The following is an 8,786-nucleotide window of genomic DNA, read 5'->3' as shown; positions in this document are numbered from 1 at the left end:
TAGGCTTTGGCCTTCACTACTGCATCTCCATCGCTGGGTGAGTGACTCTTGGAGGCCTTTGGTGGCTCACAATATTGAGCTATGTCCTTGTGCTAAAGGCCTTTTCATTGCTTCGTTTACTTCTCTGCCTAATCGAGATTTGGTTTTGGACAAGTTGTGGGCTTGGGGAGTGCATTCCCTCTCTGTTAAGCCCTGGTCAACCTCTTTTAACCCTCTCATTGAACCACTTAATGTGCATCCATTTTGCGTTCGCCTCCCAAATCTCCCTCTTCATTTTTGGGAGCACTCTTGCTATGAGGCTATCGGTAACTCTTTTGGCTAATTCTTGAAGGTCGATGATGCTACGTCCTCAATGGACCACACTAGCTTTGCCTGCATCCTTGTTGACATCGACATCTCCTTGCCTCTCTCGAGGGGTGTTGTTCTCATGGTGGGGTATAGGCCTTGGACACAATTGTTGGATTTTGAGGGCCCCCCCTTTCGTTGCCGGAAATGCTTCTCTATGGGTCACCTTGCTTCAGACTACTCTATTTCGCGCCACAAAGGTGCTGCTACTTGGTGGAAGGATGCTACTGCTGATCACCTGATCATCCAGGCTATTTCGGATGGCTCCTCTCAGGAGGATGAGGTGCCTCTTACTGTTGTTGATGCTGTTGTCGATGTTTTGTCCCCTCTGGTGGACTCCTCTTCTGCCCCTATGGTTTCAACTCCTCTTGCTCCATCTTCACTGCCCCGTTCCTCTCCTACTGATGTTGTTGATTCTGCTACTGTTGCTACCCCTCTACAACAACCTTCTGTTGCTCTGCAACACTGCTCTGTTGGCACTTCTATTTGTAACCTTACGGGGTCCTCCCCGCTGGACCTATCTCTTGCTGGTCCTAAAAATTGTATTGCCTGGACTGTGGTTTGTCGTAGGCGGAAGGGGAAGTCATCCCCGCTCCCCCAAACCCCTCCTCTTCTTTGAGTGGGTTTGGGTTGTTTTTCTTCCTCTGTTCCTTTCTAAGGGTTTGCACCCTTGTTTTTGTTGTTGTTTTGATAGTCTCTGGCTATGTTAAGGGTCAACGCCATCGTTAAAGCTACTTTTTTAATCAAAAACATTTGTGGTGCACTCTAGAGAAAAACTTGACCTATTATCATCTCAACTACCTCTTCAACCTATTAAGATTTAGGTGACATCTACCTTGTAAATCCTATGTTGTATTCCATGGTTCAAATATCCTTAGAAAGTGTCCCTAGGAACTTAGCGTGTATTGGGAAAATAATTTGTAATATCTTATTTTCACCATTGTCTATAATATATTCATAAGGGATGAAGTGTTCCACTAGCATTGGTAAAAGTGACTTGTGCACATGAATATTTAATTGATATTTTCCTACATATGGATGTTTAGAATGGGATGGTAAAAAAGTGAAGAGGATAAAAAGGTAATTGTTGGGCTTCTCCAAGTGGGCATTTGGAAAGAGGCAATACGTGTCTCTTGATATTCCTTCATTTATGGGATTTCATGTAATGTTTCATTTTTGGCACCTAGGTTAGAGGGAGTACATTTGGAGCCAAAACCTATGTCCTTACACATTCCTAGGAGGCAAATCAAAGGATGAGACATTTGGAATAAAAAATCATATTTGGGCACCAAGTTTGGTGCATAAGAGCTCTTTATAATTCTATAAATTTAACTCCTTGTATGTGGATTATAAGTGGAACATTTGAATATAGAGTTATATTATAAGTACAAGAACCTAAGAAGGAATACGTTGGAGCAAAAAGAGCTTTTTCATAGGTACATAGGTGCTGCCATATTGGAGGCAAAGAGAAGAATAGAAGTGTGTGACATGTCATAATTTTTTTTAAATATAATGCATACTTGACCTCTCTTCTTGGTGGATTTTTTCTAAAAAGGTTCTCTCCATAAATCATATTACATGTGATGCTTTATGTTTCTAAGTTTTTCGTCTTTTTTGCTATCTTATGGTGAGGTTGTCTTTTATTTATTGTTTTTTATAAGTTCACATAAGGTGGTGTTGTTAAGCTTGTTATGTTGGTTAATTTTTAGCATCATAAAGAATTGGAATCTAATCATTGCAATTCCACATTAAGGTTTCTTAATTTCATATTTACATACTTAAGATTTTTTGTAGTAGTCCATGCCTCGTATCTCACCAATTGATATATAACACGAGTATAAATATCTGAGGTTAGTTCATTGGACATAGATTTAAAATTTCCCAATGAGTGGTAGCGTAGCTAATTAGTTTGGTGTAAAAGCAACTGGATTGGTAAGAAAGGGAGTTTGTTACCTTTCTTGAAATATTGGAGGCTTGTTGGTTGCAATGAATGTTTTGTGAGTTGACCTTGTTTTGTAGATTTGTATGTTTGGAATCCATGGATATTTTCATTGTGATATATGCTGGACATTGGAAGCTCATGATCATGGATCTTCATGGAGTTGGTCATGTTTCTTGTATAATGGTAACCTAGAGGTCTTCCTTGACAATATACGAGTGTCCTCTTGTTTGGTGGTCTTGTTACTTGAACTTGTGCTCATGTGTAGTGAGAAGGTGTTCATTTTGGATGGATACTTTTGACATCCTAGTCACATAGTGAAACACCCACTATTTGGACTATGATATGGAATTCTTATGTTGGGTTCATGATTTTAGCTCTTGGTTACATGAAAGCATTGGAAGGTGAACCATTGATTTGTTGTGCGTTATGGAGTTAGTATATTTTGTAAGCTCTTAAAAAACCTAGTTCCCTTGTTCCCTTGTTTCTTTGTGGGTTGTGGAGATGATACGTTTCATATGTTGTAAGATTTTGGACAACTTGGTTCTTTTGTAGGTTTTCCTATTATTCTTGCTTTAAAATTTGTGAGTGTAGAATTGTGCTTAATCCATTGTCCATATAACACGTGTGATGTAAACATCTAGATGTTTAAGTGGATTTTAGATTTATAAATATGCTTTTTTTTATTGTACATGTTAACCAAAATATATGGCATGTGTATATGTCATAAGGCTGCATTTAGTGTGTTCTCAATGAAAATAGTTATAGGTTTGCATGATTGCTTACATAGGTCCCTAATACCATGGTCATACTATTTGTGATATTTGGTTTTCTCTATTATGTATAATAATGATGATAAGTTGAATCTATTTTTTGATGTGGAATTCATGATGGAGAGTCTATTTGGGTGACTTCTACTGGTCATCTTATCCATTGGTATGTTTATTGTAGTGAGAAAAATAGATGGCTATTTGGAGTATTTGATATAGTTGTAATGTGGACCTATAGTAGCTAGCTATGACGCATGATAAGATCTATCCACTTTTAATGGATTTTTGGTAGTGATGTTGCTTCTAATGCCATACATGGCTTGGTATCACTTTTATTGGGAGCTTTGTGTAGTTTCATAGTGTGTTCTATCTCTTTGTTTCAAGATCTTGGTTATTAATTTAAAATTATTGGTATTGGAGTGTGTTTCAACTATGTGATAACCATGGATGATCTTTGATTAGGATATGTATGTTCTTTTAAAATGGTTGTTGGTGTCCTGACGATCTCTAATGTGAGCATTCGTTGACATTATTAATATCATTAACAATATATGGTTATATTGATGTGATTGGAGATGGTTGACATATTGGTTGCCATTAAAGACACTTGAAGTATTTGGTTAATTCATGTTGTTTATGATATTACTTTGGAGAGGATGTACATTTTTTTGGTTGAGTATTAATAATTTTCTTGTTCATCATTATTTTATAGGATTTCATTTGAAGTTAGCATGAAATGTTTCATAGATGCTCTTGGAGAGTAGAGAGGCTTTGGAGAGTCTAGATATCTCTTCTACATAGTCATAGTGATATGTGTTGGAATGTTACTCACTATGAGGATTTCAATAAAACAAGGCATGCAACTAGTTATGGATGTGAATCCATTATGGACTTGAAGAGAAGATTTTTATTCATTGCTTGGTGGTGTATGCATAGAACAATATTGTATTCCACTCTTGTTCTACTTAGTAGATGAATGATTTGAGAGATATTTACTACCTGAATATCAGATGCATTTTGTAATTTGTATCTTTTCTTCTCCTAGGAGTTAGTATTGAATATCTAAGTTTGGAGGACTTGTTATGATAAGCTTTTTTATTCTCCTTATTTCTTGTTTTTGATCTATGTATCTAGTTTCAAAGACTTATTTGGAGAGGTATGGGAAATGATATTTGGTTTTGGGTATATTCTATTTAATGTGGGAATGTTTGTTTGTTTCATCTACCTTTGAAACGAGAGGTTTACGTCTATTTTTGCCACATTTTTGCCATAATTAGAATGTTATATGTTGATATCCTTTCAATTTGGAAATGGTGGAAGGAGATCTTTAAAAATCTTGGAACATGTTAGTGTGGTACAAGTATATGGTTTGATTTGTAGGTTCTCTCTTTGGTCTTGTCCATATTTTTGGATTTTTTTATCTACATTACATTGAATTTGATATTTGTGTCAATCCATGGTGATCGCTATGTTTGAGGTCATGTAGTGTTCACTATTCATTGGTGACAACATGGAGGTTCCTTAATCTCTTTCTTTTGTTGAGTATTGAAAAATTGGGAGAGCTATGGAGATTAATGGTGAGAGATTTATTAAAGCATGTTTATTTGTAGCGTTTGTATATCATTGCATATTTCCTTAACACTATGTAATATTGGAGTTAGACACACTCTCTATGTGAAGTACTATAGGTAGAATTCATATGCCTTGATCTATTTTTCAATTTGACATTGCTTGTGTAGTGGGAGTTTCTGGATATATGTGTCAGGTTATCCTCTTTGATGCCTTGGTTTGCACTAACGTGATGATGATTTTGCATGTTTCATTATTTATGATCTATGTGTTATGCAATTTTATAGATTGATCACCCATTTGGTTGTAGTGGGACGACTTAGATATATACTATCTATATCCATGGGATTTATACAATGTTAATATAGACTTAGATAGTTGGCCTTGTGGTAGCAATGTTGTAAATTCTAGGGTCTATTCTATTTACCTAATAGGGTTATCTTTTTGCCCTAGTCCAAAAACCCTAAGTCTATTTGCACATTAGTTGCTTTTTATTCTATTTTGTAATTGACCTATTGTAGCCTATGCCTAATCTTTTTATGTCATGACTTGATACTTTTAGCATCACATTATCGACCCAAATATCTTAGTAACCTTTCATTCTTGGTGACCCCAATATTGTTTTAATGTGCCTATCCATTTAAGTTGTCTAATGTTGTGGTCCCAACCTGTCATATAAGTCAGTGCTAGGTGCCCTCTTATTGCAGTGCACTCAATATGCTTCTGATAGGCTTTAAAATCCTATACCATCTCAAGGCTGCAATGCTACAAAATGACCTTGCATGACATTCAGTCAGAGCAGGCCCATGTTCTTTAGCCAAGCCTTAATGGAATATTCCTTCTAGTTGCATGACATGACAATCTGAGTGTTCATTCTTAATTGGTTTCACACAAGCACATAAGTAAAAAGGATTGAATCCTATACGACCATGATGGTGTAACATTGACACATGTTCTAATCTTGTCGATATACCCAGGGAAGGTTGTAGTTAGTTCAATCAAGGAAACACTTTATTATGTGATCGTATGAGATGAAAATAGGGGCCCAATGTAGACTGTAATGGTGTAATTTTTATTGGCTATGAGCTCTCAATGCATCATTGAATATTATTCAAATGAGATCAAGGCCCACAATGATCATTGATCTTGCTTGTGCCTTTTCAAATCAATGATCAACATTCAAACTTAATAATGATCGACTTGACTACTACAAATACAATGCTTCATGAAATTGGTAAATACATAATGCTATATTTTTGCCATAATGACTAATTTTATTCTATGAGAGATTTAGGAAAAATTCGATCCATCTAGTGTGCTCTGAAGGAAGCTAGGGGTTGTAGGTGATAACCAAGTACTCATTTTGAGCTCTTTTTGTTAATTTATTTTTGGGTTTTCGTTCTTTATATTCTAAGGGTTTTAGTAGTGATCATTGTAAAAGGGAACAATGTGATAAAGATCAAAATATTCAAGCCCAAGTACATTTGAAACCCTGGGCTCCACTATTTTAGAATGATTCAATCAAGCTCCCAACCATCTTCTTCAAAGAGATCTTTGGATGAGGAACTCGTAGGGAAATTACCATTCTCTTCTAGAGGATGAAAGCAAGTCCACAAACTAGGAGGCCCAAGTGATAGATTGCTAGATAATGATAGGGAGTCTAGAGATGTAGATATTTTTGTCCATGGTTGGTCATTATTTGAACATTGGTACAAGAAGAGATAGTCTTGTAGTCCTCTTTCAAATGCATTAAAATTTAACTTAGCCAAAGTTATGGTGCCAAATGTGTTCACAAATGTGAAATTTATTAGACCAGTAGCTGGGTATTATGATGATCAAGCTAGGGTTATCCGAGATTAGAAGGGTGGTGAAATGATAAGCATTTCTAAGGAATATTGATGTCATTGAAATGGGGACAAGGCAACAACAAAGTTCAATGTTAATAAGTTAGTTTCAACCATAAAACCAAAACAAAGAACTAAAAACCATTCCAAACCAAAACAAAGAACTAAAAACCATTCCAAACATATCAAAAGAAATTTCAAAAAAGTATGAAAGAAGTTTAACAAAACAAAAGAAAGGAGAAGAGCCTCCCTAAGATGCTTCCATGATGCCTTTTGATGCTTCTCCCTTGTTTCTCCCCTCTCCAAGTCCCAAATGAGTGTAGCTCTCAGCTTTTAGCACTAGCCATGGATGCCATATGGAGATTCAAGATGGTTGGATGTGATAAACAAATGCTATGCAAGTGTAGATAGTGATGCTATGAAAAAGCTCTATGCTAATACCACTATAGCAACAATACTCTAATGCTTCCCTCTTTGCTTGAGGAGAAGGGTTCTATTTATAGAAGCAATTGGGAAATGAAGGGTTAAGATTGAGCAATCTTAACAAGGGTTAGGATTGAAAGATATTCAATCTATGTGAGACTTTCAACCCAATCCCATGTTGACAAGTGTCACCATGAGGAGGCTTGAGAGGAGAGATAATGAACATTAAATGCTTGAGGGGACATGATGGTTACCCTAGGGGGTTGGGTTAGGGTTAGATTAATGGATATTCCTTTTATCCAAGGGATAAATGAATGTGCAAGGGTTAAATGGTTACCTTAGTCAAAGAAATAAATGATTTGAAGAGACCCATGAGTCAAAAGGATGGTTAAGTTAGAGGAAAGTCTCTAACCAAAGGTAAAAGGCGAGTTAACCATAAATGGTTATCTAAGAGCCTTTAATGGTTTGGAATACTTTAGAGGTTAACCATTTGAAGACATAAAGCCTTTAATGGTTATTGAAGACTTTGGAGGTTTTTGAGAAGTGACTTCCTTTTATTTAGGAATGTGACAATGATTAAGATAGGATTAGGCTAATTAGAAGGATTTAGAAGAATCTAGAAGGGATTTAGGCATGCAAGTGGATTTTGTAGGAGAATGCAAGTGGGAGGAATTTTGGGATTTTCAATTGAAATAAATCATTTATTTCAATTAAATGGTATAATTTGCATTTGGATAGATATTTAAATAAATATTAATTTATTTAAATGTGAATGTGAATTTTGGATTTTATTTAAATAAATCTTAATTTATTTACATGAGAAAAAGGAAGATAAAGCATTAAATGCTTGAAGACTTTGAGGGAAACCATTAAAGGTTTGAGAAGACTCTAGAAGGAAGCCATTAAGTTTGAAGACTTTAAGGGAAACCATTAAAAGCTTAAGAAAACTCTAGAAGGAAGCCATTAAGTTTGAAGACTTTAAGGGAAACCATTAAAGGCTTGAGAAGACTGTAGAAGGAAGCCATTAAGTTTGAAGACTTTAAGGGAAACCATTAAAGGTTTCAAGTGGGTGAGGATAAATAGGATTTTAAATAAATAATTTAAAAAAAAAAAATAGTTGTGCAACTTGAAAATGCAAGTTGGTGGAGGATAAAGGTGATTTAAATAAATGGTAATTTATTTAAATGTGAGAGATGGGATTTTGGAGGATTTAAATAAATATTAATTTATTTAATTTATTTAAATGTGAGAGAAGATTTAATTAAATAAATATGATTTATTTATTTAATTAATGGTCTAAATTTGGTTAAGTGAATTAAATCAAATAAATTGAATAATTTATTTAATTAATAGGAGAAGAGGGTTAAGATGTGTAGCGTCGTAAATTGTACGCACTTGCTAGGGTGGTACAATTTCACACCTAGTTTAGCACCCGCCTTGGCGCATTTTGCATTTTGCATTGCATTTCCCCTTTAGCACTTAATTAATTTAATTAATTAGGTCTAGGGTTCTATTTTATCATCTCCCATATCATAAAGTTGGGCCCTTTTCATTAAAGTGTGCCCCTTTCATTTTATTCCTCCTATACATCATTTAATCTAAAACCCTAATTAAGTCCTATTTTGAACTTGGGGGCTTGATTTCGGGGGTCAAAACATCTCGAAATCAGCTGTAACTTCGGGATTCTCTCTAAAAACATCATATCCGACGGCCCTGAAAATTTGGTGAAAAGTTGTCGGGACCATGGCGCCCGGAGTGCAACATGGTCCCGGACATTTTTCCCGAAATTTTAGGAGCGCGATCCAATCATAAAATAAAGCTTAACCCCAAGAAATTGGCGGGATATTCAATCTCTAGGTCGGCCAAAAGTCGAAATTAAGACCTAGGGTTTCATAT

Source organism: Cryptomeria japonica, chromosome 9, assembly GCF_030272615.1.
Source record: "Cryptomeria japonica chromosome 9, Sugi_1.0, whole genome shotgun sequence".
Lineage (NCBI taxonomy): Eukaryota > Viridiplantae > Streptophyta > Pinopsida > Cupressales > Cupressaceae > Cryptomeria > Cryptomeria japonica.
The sequence above is the reverse complement of the archived record's forward strand: the minus strand, read 5'-3'. Positions refer to the sequence as shown.